The 14,627-nt window shown below is 40.0% G+C and overlaps 1 protein-coding gene across 1 annotated transcript in view; it reads left to right on the top strand.

Annotated features, from left to right (window-relative positions):
• LOC121635154 (zinc finger protein 91-like) overlaps nucleotides 1-14,627 on the top strand; it is a gene marked incomplete at its 5' end in the record, with an annotated part of 164,213 nt that overhangs the window by 38,615 nt on the left and 110,971 nt on the right. The gene's annotated exons all lie outside the window — the stretch shown is intronic.

Below are 14,627 nucleotides of genomic sequence, written 5' to 3'. Positions count from 1 at the left end.
CGTTGTGTTGCAGATTCTCCTCCTAACCTAAAGGTGGCAGCAGGGGTGGTATTGGCCGGTAAACTCACCAGGTTGGAGTTCCTTTTGATGGTTCACTTCAGTTCAGTGCATGAACCTCTGCAGAGCTACATCAAGCCTATGGCAGTTACACAGATGCAAACGCCGCACAAGCATAAATCCGCCTTTAGACAGAGCTGGTAAAGTAGACATTGGACAACAGATTCTTGTGTTGTCCAGATTTCCTGATTTAAAATTGGTATGATGACTGCATTTTTCCAGTCAGAAGGAAATTAACAGGATCACATGGAGAGATTGGGAAAACAAGTTAGTGGTTTTATTAATATACTTTTGTGTGTTTTTATCATTAGTTTTGGTGTTCAATTTTTTATGATACAGGCAACAAGTTACTCATTTACTTCATTAATATAAAAAGGCTCTAATTTTTGGGAGAGTTCCTCCACTGACTCAACAAAATTAGTTAAATTCTGTTGCCATTGTGTCATTATTACTGACAGGCTTACCATTCATTTTAACCTCCTTGGAATATTTTTTTTACTGTTCCATCATTCTGTGTAAATCAGTCCTGTTCAGTGTAGTTGTAGCACAGCCGTTTAAGACAGAATGTGCAAGGTGGAACGATTGACTGCAGTTCAACTCACCCGACGGTCAAGTAAGGCAGCGTCGGAGTACACACCAGCTTCGTGTAGCTCCACGGGATCCAGACTGAACCGATGAGCATGTCGACACAGCAGAAAGGCTGCTAGATTAGCATGAGATGAGGAAAAAGGTCAATAGAAGAGACCAAAACAACAATGAGAAGTGCAGTTAAATGTAAAGGAACAAGATTTAGTTGAAAGCTTTCATGTGATAAAAGAAAGACAGCAGAGGTGGGTTGCCTTGAGGAAAAAGGGGTAAAAAAGTTCCTCCACCAACTCCCTTCCATTCACATAACCAAACCCTCCAACTGAGGCTGAGGATATACTTGCTTTTTAACCAGATCTTTGTTACATGTCTGTCTGCTGCACCTTTTACTACTCACCAGTAAACTCAGACAGTGTACTTCTGAACTTTCAGGATGTAAACAAAGAACAAAGAGACAAAGTTAGTAACTGCTATCATAATAAATGTTTAGAACTGAAAAGCAAAAGTACTGTAAAAATGATTTAAAATCACTAAATCATTGGACAGGATATTAGGTCAGATTCTCCCTACTTTGCCTGTAATGGTCTCGTCCAGGGCTGGACTGGGACAAAAAGTCAGGCCAGGAGTTATACACTCACCCAGGCCACCCATACTCATACACTGCACACACATGCTCAAACTTGAGCAAATGGAGCACACAACCATGAATCCATGCACACAAAAGGGTAAGTAGTCACCAAAGGTCATTATTCTATATCAAATTCAAATCAATTTTATATTTACCCTGCGTTAAAACTATAAGCCACCAGTCCAGTGCTTTTCTCTCCCACTCATCAACAGGAATCCTGCATTATCTTGTATCTTGCTTTTAATCATTTAAATGTAATTTATTATTTTATTGTGATTATGTGTTGATGCCTTTTACTAATTTTAAATATCTGTAATGTCTTTGTTTTATGTAAAGCACTTTGAATTGTCCTGTACATGAAATGTGCTATACAAATAAACTGCCTTGCCTATTAATGACATAACTGTATAATAAGCCATGTCATAACAATGTAAAGAATAATATGAATATCGTTAAATGATCATCCCTGTATACATTTTTAGTTTTTTAAATATATAATTTAATGATCAAATCAAACAAGGTGAGACATTTCAGGTATGAAAAGAAAAAAGGAAATGGTCAAATTAAGTGCTTTGTATGTAAAATAAAATAAACATAGCTAAACTAAACTTGGATCACTACCTCTGAAGGTCAAACAGGTGTTGTATTTCAGCAATGTAAACATACATGCCAGGAATAAAACAGAAAATGCTGGGATCTGCATTTAAAATTAAATAAATTTAGCTTTACCAAACTTAAATCACTCCCTTAGAAGGTCAGCAGGGGGGGCAATAATTCACTGGTCTCTGCAACCTTTTTAATAATTTCATCACTGCCAACTTACTTTCAATGGTTACTTCAGTGTTGTCCTGTTCTGTTTTTACTGAGGGACAGTGGGAAGCGTAATCTCGATTCCTCTTGTCTTGTACATGTGAAGAAATTGACAATAAAGCTAACTTTTACTTTCAAGTTCCATGAGAGTTTTTCTCAGTCGACATTAGGAAAAACATCTCTAAGCATCAGAGGCATTTTTGCCTTAGAACATTCTGGCTAATAGAGGTTCTAAGTCTGTTCTTGACAAATTTCATTATAGAAAATGTCCTTTCACAGGTCACTTGTGTTACAGGCAGAGTCAGTAAGAACTTTTATGCTAGACCAATGACTTGGTAGGCATCTGTCAACAAATTGTAAACAGATAGGATGAAATAGAAGTATATGGAACAGTTTTTACAAGAGGAAGAGCTTCTCCTCATTAGCCCCAAGCTTTCTGCAGGTTTCTCAGTGTTTTCACCTTCCTCAGCTCAGTGACTGTCCTGACTCTATAGCTCTCTAAAGGTGGCGTCTTCAGTGCCTCCCATTGGTTTCCAAGGCTAGCTAGTTCTCCCCTGGAAAGTGCCAGAAGAACTGCTGCTCTTTTAACACAAGCAAAGTCCCCGGAACTCCCTGCTGGTGGAAGCTTTGAAAATATTTGAAATTTTCTGGCATTTGCCCAGCTCGTCTTCAAGCCCTCAGTGGGTAGAGTGGTTGTCTTGTGGCCCGAGGGTTGCCGGTTCGACCCTAGCCTTTTTTCCGAGTCCATTAGCACCAGCGCCGCCTTTTGTCATTCCTCCTCCATGCGCCTTCGTGTGATCAGTCTGAAAATAAAATTTGACTATTGACATTTTGACCAGTCCCTATAATTAGTGACAGCTGATGAGCACAGGCCTGTTGCAGCTGATTGCAGGATTGAACTGCAACAGTGTAGTTAGACGTAACTGATTCACATAGACAAGGTAATGAGGTTAATCTGGGATTAAATGAGGGATGAATAGTCCTCTGAAAAGAAGTAAAGTATATGCACATCTCCCTTTATTGAAGGCTGACATTTGTTTTCTCCAGGAAATACACATTAAAAAAATGGCTGCTAATTAAAAAAAAAAAAAAAAAAAAAAATAATATATATATATATATATATATATATATATATATATATATATATATATATATATATATATATATGTACCATTCATTCACTAATCTTGGATGTAAAGAGATACAGTAAGTGATGGTTATTGGGACACTACATTCTGCACCAGTGAGACTGGTCATGTATGGGCCGAATTTTGATGATCCAATCTTTTTTCAGAAGCTTTTCAACACAATGTTGAAAAGTTTTAGAACCAGTTTTAGACCCAGTTTTAGACAGACAATGGCTCCACGCCAGTTCAAAAGTTTTAAAAAGCTAATGTAGTTGCACAATTTAGTTGACATCTGAAAGTTTCTTTACCCTGCTAAAGGATTTTTCCTGCTTATTTTGCTGTGCATAAATCCTGCTAATCCTAATTGATCACTTTTTGTTGCATTCTAAGTTGATAGCATCAGCATCATGCTATGCATATCACAATATTCTCTTATCGAATTACGCCCCATGTTTAAACTAAATTATAAAAGATGAGAATAGAGCTGGTAGCTAGACTCTTCTCCTCTGTTGTCTCCCGTTGGTGGAATTATCCACCAAACTCCGTCCGATCCGCAGAGTTCCTATTCACTTTCAAAAGCAAGCTAAAGACTCAGTTGTTTAAGGAGCATTTCCACACTTAGCTTAACTCTCTACTCAACAGAATGAGTTAGAAAGATTTGTCCAGCTCTTTGGCTCAACCAAGTTGAATAAGCTGCATACACTTATGCCCAAGATGATATTGTGTAATGAATTCGTGATGTTTGTATTTAAACAAAATGACTTAAAAAAAACTATAAAAAACTAAAAAATAGAAAAAAAAAAGATATGTACTGCCTCTAGCAATACATGACAGTACCTTGGTCCAACTGGACTGACAGCAGTCTGACTACCACTTAATTACAACATCACATCTTGTTTGAATTCTTGCTTTTGTTGTTCTTACTCTCAAATGTAAGTCGCTTTGGATAAAAGTGTCTGTTAAATGACTGTAGAATAGAATAGAATACAATAGAATAGAATAGCTGGTGCCTAAACAACACCGTGCTGAAGGAAATGGAATTTTGATCTTTTATCTCAAAAGAAATTGAGTTATACTTGAGGACCAACAACACAGGAAGTGTGGATGGTTCTCTTCTTTGTGAGGCAATGAAGGAAGTTTTAAGGGGACGTATAATGTCCCCATATAATGTTTAACAGGAAATGGCACTGAGCAGCAGAGGCTAATAATAATGAAGCAGTGGAAAAGAAAAAAAATCCAAAGTGAGACTGAATGAAATAGACGACCTGCTGATAAACCTGGAAATCTACTTTAGAACAAGCTAGAATCCAGAACTAATCAATAAAATTACAGCTTTGCGATATGAATATAACTCTATTATGTCTAAAAATGTTTCTAAATTACTTGTACAAGTTAAACAGAGGTACTTCAAGCTCAGTGATAAACCAAGATGCTGAAATGTAGCCCACCAGCTTACACAAGCTCACAAGCTTCCAGAGCCTTATACCGTTTTAAGTTAAGAGATAGCACTTTACTCACAGACCCGGATAACATCAACGGTTGCTTTTAGGGCTTGTTTTGAAAAATTAATTTATCGATTTGAATTGATTCAATAAAATAAATTGTTGCCTCTTGAGACCAAAATTCTTGGGAAAATTCTGGCCAACAGGTTAAAAGAATACATATGCTCAGTTGTCCATCCTAATTAGATAGGCTTCATACCAGCAAGACATGTTTTTCAGTCTGTACTTTCTTTTACATATCCTATATGCAAAACATCTTGATGAGGCTGTGGTTTGTCGCTAGATGAATATTGTGCGTTTGATCAAATAGAATGGCCCCATATGATGTACACACTTAAACAATTTGGATTTGGACCCATATTCACAAAACTGATTAAAATAATTTACTCATATCCAGTTGCTTCAGTTATTACCAATCAAAACATCTCTTGTCCCTTTGCAATTCATCGGGGTACATGTAAGGGGTGCCCGCTCTCTCCATTCCTTTCCTCAGTCATTATGGAATCTCTAGCTGACAGCATCAGACAAAGCCCCCTGAAATCTCTTATCAAAATGTATGGTCATAAACGTCACCTCTTGCTCTATGCTGATGACATTCTTTTATATATGTCTCCGATCCACAAGCATCAGTGACTCCACCTGTTGACAGCAGCCTTGCAGGTTTTCCTGTTAACTGGGACAGCAGTGACTTGATGTCCATCTCTCCTGGGATGGATCTGTCTTATTTACGGTCCTTTCCATTTCATTTCAAGATAGCTTATAATAACTTTTCATATTTGGGTGTGACCATAACAAAGAAACCAGAAGACCTCCTGTGACTGAATTGACTATGACTTAAGCAAAATATTGACTTCTGGAAAACTCTTCCACCTTCTATCGTCGGAAGACTCAGTGCAATAAAAATTGTGGTATTACCACATTTCGATTTCAATTTCTCCCATGTTTTATGGGTGTATGCTACTTCAAACAGTTACTCTATTATTCCCTTTGATTTGGGTTATAGAATTGTGTAAAACATCATATTGTCAACTGTATAAATATTAAACTTTGCATTGGATATATAGTGGTATTAATATAAAGGATTGTTGTCAGATGTTTCTGAAGCTATTTTTACCTCATTTTACGACATAAAAACCAGAAAATTTCCATATTTTTATGGTTTTACTTTCTTCTTCAGAGCTGTGTAAACACAGCTTCACTCGGAGCCATCTGATCTGCTCAATGACTTCCTGTCCCATGAAAACAGACTCTTTGTTCCCGACCGTTACAATACTGGGAGCTCTGGTCCACACTCTGCCTCCGAGTGAACAATGACACACACATACACACCCTCAGTGAACTCTGCATGCTTGTCTTTACAACCGAAAGCTGAAGAAACCACTTCAGTTATGAATGTGAGTTTAAGCATCCATAATCTTTCCATTACGAAGTTTCTACCTTCTCTGTAAGAATCATGTCCAGAACTGTCAGCTCTGAAATGTATGGTCAGCTTTATTTTTTGTTTTTTTTCCCCTGAATTAAGACTCTTTATAAAGACTAACAGACACAGGAAGTCAGGTGAAATCTACAGTATACCCAACTTTGATGGAAATATTTAACTTAGTCTCTGTGGGATGATAAAACGAATTTCTCAGAACACTTAAACCGGAAATAGCACTGTGTAAAAGGGATGGTAGGGACCCAAATGCAACACAGATAGAGGAAAGGGAAGAACAAACTTTATTGTATTTCCAAGCAGAGTCAGGTGAATAGGTCTGTAACATAGACATAGCTGAGTGTGACACACTGAGCAGAAGTCTACTTTTGTACTAACCAGACTTCTCATTTCACAAAACAGGGGCATTTAATTTAAAATAATTCCTATACATAAATTAAACTAAGTGGTGAAGTGAAATAAATACAGTTTTTACAAGCATAAAGCTTACTGGACATATGGAAAATAAAACAGAAACACTACAAACTGCACTTCTCGTAACTTCCGCAGTTCCTTATCAGATTTTTTTGCCCTATAAATTCTATTACTTAGCAGACTTAGCTTGATGGTTTAGCTTTAACTTGATATAATCCAAGTTAGATGTTTTTATGTTCAGTCTCATGACACCCAGGAACTCAACATGAGGACAGACTGAGCTGCTCTGAGCTAAATTACCTTCTCTATTATCTGCACTACTTACCTCTATCTTCATCTCTTTTCCTCTTCCTGTTTTTCATCTTTCTTATCTAATTGAAAGACAGAAAACTTCTTTGCATTTTGATAAACTTGCTCTCATAACTTTGTCTAACAGGCATCGCTACCCACGGCAAGACTGTGAGGTGTAGGTGGTGCCATTTTAGGGAGTTCTCAGCTGGTAGAGAACTCTCCTCATTGTCTCTGCTCTCTCATGGATGGTCGGCTTTTAGGGAGATGTTACTAAGAAAAGAAACGCCATGTGTTACTTCTTTCAGTAACTGGTAATGCAACTAAGTACTCTTTCCATCATTACAACAATGTCACCATTACTAAAGATAAATGTTAGTGAAAATAAGTTTCAGATCTGTTGGGACTATATTTTGCTGTGGTAGAGAGGAGGTGTTGTGATACAGTTAAAACTGGAGAATACTCTCAGTGTTTGAGTAGAAGAGTTGCAGTGTTCTGCTGTGATAGGGTGCAATTAAAGGATAGTCATATGTTCAAGCCAGAAGTTGTCCCCAAATTGTATTTACAACCCAAATTCAGTTAATAGTTAACGTTGAAGATATACCATCACAGATCATCTACACATAATAGATAGATAGATAGACAGATAGATAAATAAGATTACGACAACAACCAAAATACCAGAAAAACATAAAAAAGGAGCTCTTAGTGTATAAACCCACAGAACAACTCAGTGACTGTGTCAACATGCAGAGGATGAGGAATGAGGAGTGATCAGAGAAGAGTGCAATTGTGCAAATGTGACCATGCTTCTACGGAGGCTAGAGGCAGACTAGGGTGGCCTTCCTCTTCCTCGGCCCAGAGGGTGGAAGAGGAAGGCCCCCCAAACAGGGCCAAGATCAGCAGCTGCCGTTCCCACCAGGCACTGGCCACCCATGGAGGGCTCAGAGCCCCATAAGCCTGGAATTGCCCCACAGAGGCAGAGGCCCCTCACCACACCCAGGAGAACCAGGCCCCCCAAAACAACCACCTGGTGCGAGTTAGCACCCAACCGAATGCTCCAGTTGCACACCCCGGGAAACAGGGCACCATCAGCCACTCCCGCTCCTCCTCCAACCTCCCCCATCTCTCCTTTCCCCCAACCACCACATCCTCCCTCCACCCACTCTTACCTCCCCCACCCTCCCTCCTCCACCCACCCACCCATTCACTCTTTACTCCCATCTATTCACCATGTAGCCTCTGTGACATCACCAGTAGGTTTCTGAAGATCAAAAGTGAAGCTCGTTGGGCGTTCCCACCATTGCCATCTTGGTAGCATCACGCGTGTCATTAGTCCCATAAAATCCAAAAATAGGCAAAGAGGTCGAGCTGAGAGGGCGACTGTAAAGGTGGGGGTAGATGATTGACAGCCATCAAACTCCGAGCTGCCTGTAGCTAAAAGCTAACTGAGCTAACCCTGAGCAATGGTAGCTAACCAACTAAAGGAGGTGGGCGGGCTAAAGTTAAGGCATGCCGCTGTTGTGCTGCACTCTCCCTTCTTTCCACGGATATTGGATATCTGTCAATCAAAAGGACACACCCCTAATTATGCCTAATTTCAAGATTAAATAACATCCAAATGGATGAGTTAGAAATAAAATCAACCCCCTCACAGTTGTCCCGAAGGTAAACTTGACCTATTAATTCTAAAATGGATTTTTGTACCAGACTTTAAACATGTTTATTTTTGCTGTGAATTTGGCCTTTTTAATATGGGAGTCTATGGGGATTTGCTTTGTTTTGGAGCCAGCCCCTAGTGGATGAGGGATGAACTGCAATGTTTTGCAGGCTTCACATTTTCAGGCGGAGGTTGCTGCTTGGTCTTGCCTCTAAAAACACCCCAGCCCTCCCTCTATGTTTCATGAAATTTATTCAGTCATTTATTTGCAGAGCTCACTGTCCCATTTTGGTTTGGTTTTCAGGCAAACTTAAACACTGCTCATGGTACCATGACATGCATGTGGCACACTAGATCTATAAAATAAAAAAAAGAGGCCAAGTCAAAATTTTTATCTTCCTGTGTTCCTTTTATATTTCACAATTTTAAATTTTTTTTTTTGAAGACTAGGCTGAATCCCATTTCACCCCTTGGCCCTACCACTTAGCCCTACCCCTCCGTTTTGTGCATTTACGTGTAGGGGTAGGGTGTCCCATTTTCTGTTAGGACAGGGGAGGAAGTGGTAGGGCTGTATACCCCTTCAAATGAAGATTTTTCATAAGCACAATTAAAATGGAGGGGTATGAAAAATGTGTATGCAAGATGGGCACATTGAGGTTCCTTTTGTAGTATGATGTAGGACTGATGTTACTAACAAGCGGGCCGCGGTCTGGATCCGGACCCAGAACCTATCCCACATGGACTCAAAGTTAAAATATAAAAAATCTGACCGTTTGTTTTCATTTTAACTATTACAGTCTTTATGGTAGTGGCCAGGAAACACACAAATCAATTGCACATGAGGTAAGCCACGCGACATGGTGCACAAAGCAGGGTTAAAGACAACTGCGCCAGAGAAAGGCAGCACAGTTACTAAATCTGCCTGGTATCAGTGAATTTGAGCTGGTTATTCTGTTAAGTCTCTTGCAAATATTGTCAGTTGTGGGGTTTTGGGCTTGTTTGTTTTTAAGTGTAGTTGCTTATCTGGGCTTATCCCGGAGTTTGTCTGCCCTCGCTTCAGAATCTTGACACACACGCCACCAAGCTGAGCTTGCCTTTAGCGACACCTGACCTGACCATCTGGAAATTGAATTTGAGGAAAGTCAAAACAAAAGATATTTGTTTGCTTGGTTTAAATAAGGTTAGCTAGCACTTTTTTCATACAGTTACCCAATGTTTTGAGCGAAGTGGTTAATGTTAGGAAACAACACAAGTGGATTTGAGGCTGGAAATTACATTAGCAAGATAGCAATCTTCCTAGCCATCTAACGTTAGCTAGTTGTAACATTAATTCCAGCATTGTCTGTTTGTCTTGCTAACTAAAGTTAACCATTTAGCGTACTAGTATTTCAGCTAGCCAACTTAGCTGGTAACCTTACAGTAGGCTTATCATTGGCTAACTTATACTGTGATTTTCTGTTTCAGAATGAGGGAGCTTAATGAGGAGGATTCTCTCTATATAGCACAGCTAGACTCAGCAGGGAGGTGCAAGTGTAGCTGGGCATGGCTCAAGGTGGAAGTGAAGCAGGAAGTGCAGGGATGAGAAAACACTACCACTTTCATTGTATTTAAAAAACATAGATAAGGCAGGACATATCAAATGTACCTCATGCTAACAAGGGGGTGCATGCCCTAACATTCCACTGTGCCACAGCCAAACTCAAAGAAAAAGTGTTTAGCATTTTGAAAACCAGGTGTATTTGTAGTCCCCCTGAAAATTCTGTTCTGAGACCCAGGGACCAGAAGCATTCAAAGAGAGGGAGGGAAGGAAGTTACCTGTGTCCATGTTTAAGCATGTTGTAAATGCAGAGGTTTAGTACCAAGTATTTAAAAAGTAAATTGAATGAATTGTTGGTTGAATTATATTTTGAACACTAGCGCTCTGAGATTTTTATTCAATGTGAAGAGCATTACCAATAAAATGCATTAATAATTACTGAACAGGAATGTATTTTGATATATAATGTATATCAGCCATTAGGGCTGTCCCAATCCGATACTAGCATCGGATATCTGGCCGATGTCAGTTAGGAAATGTGGATCGGATCAGATCGGAGTGTGTCAAAATTTGCCGATCCATGCGTGCTAATCCAGGAAATCCAGTCCAGCTTTTCTCTCCAACACTTCTTCCTGTCTGGGCCACACTGCATGGCCACGTGATCACAACAGAGCAAGTATCAAGGACAGGAAAAACTTGGATAATGTCAGCCATGTGGGATTTTTTTTCTCTAAAATCTGAGAAAGATGCAACTGTGGAATGCAAAACTTTTAATGCACAATTTCACGTGGTGGCACGGAGGCCAGAAGATTCAACACGACTAATCTCATTAAGCACTTGAAAACGCATCATGCAGAGCTACACGAGTGTTTTCTCAACGTCTCCAAAGCGAAGAAAGAACCAACCACTAGCTCACTCAAACAACCAACATTGTTGGAGTCATTTGCAAGGCAAGAAAAACTTCCACTAGACGGTAAAAGGGCATTAGGGATAAGTCGAAAGCTTGCAGAGTTTATTGTGCTTGATGACCAGCCACTGTCAGTGGTGAGTAATTTTGGATTTTAGCATTTAATTGAGCACCTCGAACCTCACTACGTTATCCCCAGCCGTCATTACTTAGTTGAAAAAGTTATTCCTCAGAATGAAGAACAAAGTTAGGCAGTGTATTGCCACACAGGTAGACAAAACTAATACTATTAGTTTCACGACCGACATTTGAAGCTCAGACCACCGTCCACTGCCATTGTTGAGTCTGAGCGTACATTGGGTCAGCTCCGACTTTACACCGAAAAGAGTGATGTTACATGCACATGAGTTCAGAGGCTCACATACAGCTAATGCGATCATGAACGCCACTGAAGAGATGCTGCATGACTGGAAGATAGACAAACAGAAGGTCCACATTGTTTTGAGAGACAATGCAGCCAACTGAGTGTGCCAAGCTTAGGATGTTTTGTGCACAGTCTACAGCTGGTAGTCCATGAAGGAGTCTTGTCACAGTAAGCTATAAGTGATGCACAAGCCAACGGGAGAAGAATAGCCCACTTCTAACACTTTCCCAAGGTTTATTTAAACTTGAAGACTTACAAGAAGAGCTAAACATCACACCCAGACCTCTCCAGCAGGATGTGCAAACACGATGGAGAAGTACCAAGTATATGATTGACAGCCTCAATCATCAGAAACGGGCACTGCATGCCTACTCAGCCAAAGAAAATTCTAACAGCCAATCAGTGGGGCCTGTTGGAGAAGACATCAAAAGTTCTGACCCCTTTTGAGGAGCTGACAACTGTCACTGCCTGCCACCGTAGCTGATGTTATCCCCTCTGTTCATGTCCTCACACGGTTCCTCAGTAAGGAAAGTGAAGATGACCAGGGGATCCACACTATGAAAGCCACCCTTCTGGATGCAGTCCGCAGACATTTCAGCCATGTGGAATCTGAGCCCCTATACGTTGTGGCCACACTGCTGGATCCATGGTATAAGGACAAGTAAGGGAATTTATAATACACTGACATTTATTTAGCCTAATATGTGTTAAAAATGTATAAGTTACTGTTCATAAGAGTTTGTTCATAGATGGCTGGGTCTTGTGACTGCATAAGATAAGATCAGATGGCTTTATTGTCAAAATACAGAAGAGTGTTTGAAAAATGCACTAGAATACACAGATGCTTTATTACATTATTTCATAAATTTTCTATTTATGTCAGGTACTTCACAACTGCTGACAACTTGGGACTGGCAAAGGCGATATTAAAGGCAGAGTTGGTGAAAACAGAATTAGAGCTGAAGACTGTGCTTCCATCTCGTGGAATTGAGTCTAAGCCAGCAGAGAAGACTCCGATTTTAACTGTTCACAGTTTGGTAATTTGATGGCCAATTGATGGCCTTATTATTGTCTTCTTATTTATGGATATCATACCAGACTGAATGTCAACTTGAGATATGTGCTCTTCCTGTTTGTCGGTGGGCTTACCTCCAAGAGATCTGTGAATACATGCACATCAACTCCACAGAGATTTGTCCCACACCCTTGGCTGTCATGTTATGATGTTGGACTCAGTATTCAAACCATCCTTCCGGCTTACAAGGTCCTCTTCTATGGGTTTATGGATGAAGAAGATAAGGCTCTGTATAAAGAACTTTTGGAACAACTCTATGCTGCTCATCATGTGAAGGAAAAGGCCCAGAAATGCATTCAGACTTTTCATAAGGACCTCAGCGAGAAAGGTAAATCAATCCATTGCAGTTGTAGATTGGCTGGGTAATGTGGCCAAATTAAAGGGAATATCTATGGTGTGTCAACATTGGCCTGCATGCTCATGATCTGACATTTGCTTTGGTAAATCAACAAATTAGAGCTTTGATATATTCTCTTCCAGGAATGACACAGCAGGGCGGAGACAGAAAGCAGCGGTTGGTCAAGAAATGTGACATGAAGACACCAAAACAGAGCTCCATCTTAGTGTCTACATAGGTGTCCTGGCCCTTCTGAAAGAATATGTCATGGTGTTCCAGGTGTATTGAAATAGTGTTTCACAAATATGTTGTATCATAAATTTTGGAGAGTTTTAAATGATACCCCAGAGGTATTTTAACATTTTTTTTATTTCATGTTACCAGTGTGGTAATGGTGGTGGAAATTCATACCCATCTCTCACTTGCACAATATAGCTACTTCCTTAGAGTCGTGACACCTTTGTGGACAAGTTGCATGACAAGCAGCTGCAGGTTTTCATCAACTTCCTTGCATGCTTTGTGAAGCCAGAACACATGCTACCAATCCCCAGGACCCTGTCAGGTCTCAAACTCAAGGGAGACAAACTGCTGTCTGCAAGAAATGTGTATGTGAGCTTCAATTTTATGTGGGACGGCAGGTCGATTCAGACGGGAGTGGTTTAAAATTAATTATCCAACAAGCGAGAGAGGTGACAGAGTTTTCTCATACACAGTCTATGAGGACACGTGTGACTGTTAGAAAAACTTTAGAAAGTGAATTTTGCCTAATATGGGACCTTTAAACTAAGACTAAATAATTTCCATTCATTTAGCAGTTATGTGATGCATAAGTTCTGCTAAATAGGTTAGCAGGTGTATAGGTGATTGTTTTCAAGTTGATTTCAATGTAAATAAAAGTTAAATTCTGCAGAACAGATTTCATTTGGTTCAGTTTTGGTACAAAAAGAAAACTTAAAGAAAACTGGGCATAAATGGAGCTTCGTGACAGAGAACAATCATTTTCTCCTGTAACTGCATGCCAGTTATACAACATAAAGAAGTGTTTCATAGATGTTGAGTGAACAGGCCTCTCTGGTTTCTCCTGTTTGTTTATTAAATTCTGATGACCTGCAGAACTAAAAAGCTTTTCGAGGATTTATTACTTTATTTTGGCTTTTACTGGCTGTTTATGTTAGCGTTCAAGGCTCAGCTGGAGACAGTTTGCTTTCCAGCCCTCCTTCTTTCCTTCCTTCGTTTCTGCAGTGCTAAAAGCCAACAATGAAATGTGTGATCAGAGTCTGCAGGCCGGACTCTTTCTGGATCAGCTGCTGTGTTACACACCAGTCTCAGAAGGCTAAGTGTGACCTTAAACACTATTGATGATCTTTGTGAATTGAAAGTTGAAGTTTATTTTATGTTTATGGTAATTTCTGAAAAAACACACTCACTGTTAAAAACATCCTGTGTTTCCAAGAAAAAGAGATCAGACAGAGATGTTCCACGTCATCATGGGCCAGGAAGGATCTGCCCTACATCCTGGCCTCGGTCTGAGCCCACCTGCAGGTTGGTCGGTGGCAGCATTACTGCATCGAACAATGTGAGGGTGAGCGAGTGCCACTTCCTGTCCACGCCATCCTCGAGCCACGTTTGTCCAAACCGCTGCTCCATTGTCTCGAAGAGGAAGAATGCAATTAAAGCAGGTGGAGAACAGCGAGCTCCTGCAGATCCATCTCTTTCATGTCTGCAGCTCAGAACTCTCAGGACTCTGTGTTCATGGATCTCTGTGAGGACAGACCTGCTGATTACTGCGCTCACTGATGCACATGTCCAACTTGGGGAATTTATCCCAAACTATGTAAAAA

The sequence above is a fragment of the Melanotaenia boesemani genome, chromosome 24, assembly GCF_017639745.1.
Source record: "Melanotaenia boesemani isolate fMelBoe1 chromosome 24, fMelBoe1.pri, whole genome shotgun sequence".
Taxonomy (NCBI): Eukaryota; Metazoa; Chordata; class Actinopteri; order Atheriniformes; family Melanotaeniidae; genus Melanotaenia; species Melanotaenia boesemani.
Note: the sequence above shows the minus strand (reverse complement) of the source record. Positions and strands in the feature narration are given on the sequence as shown.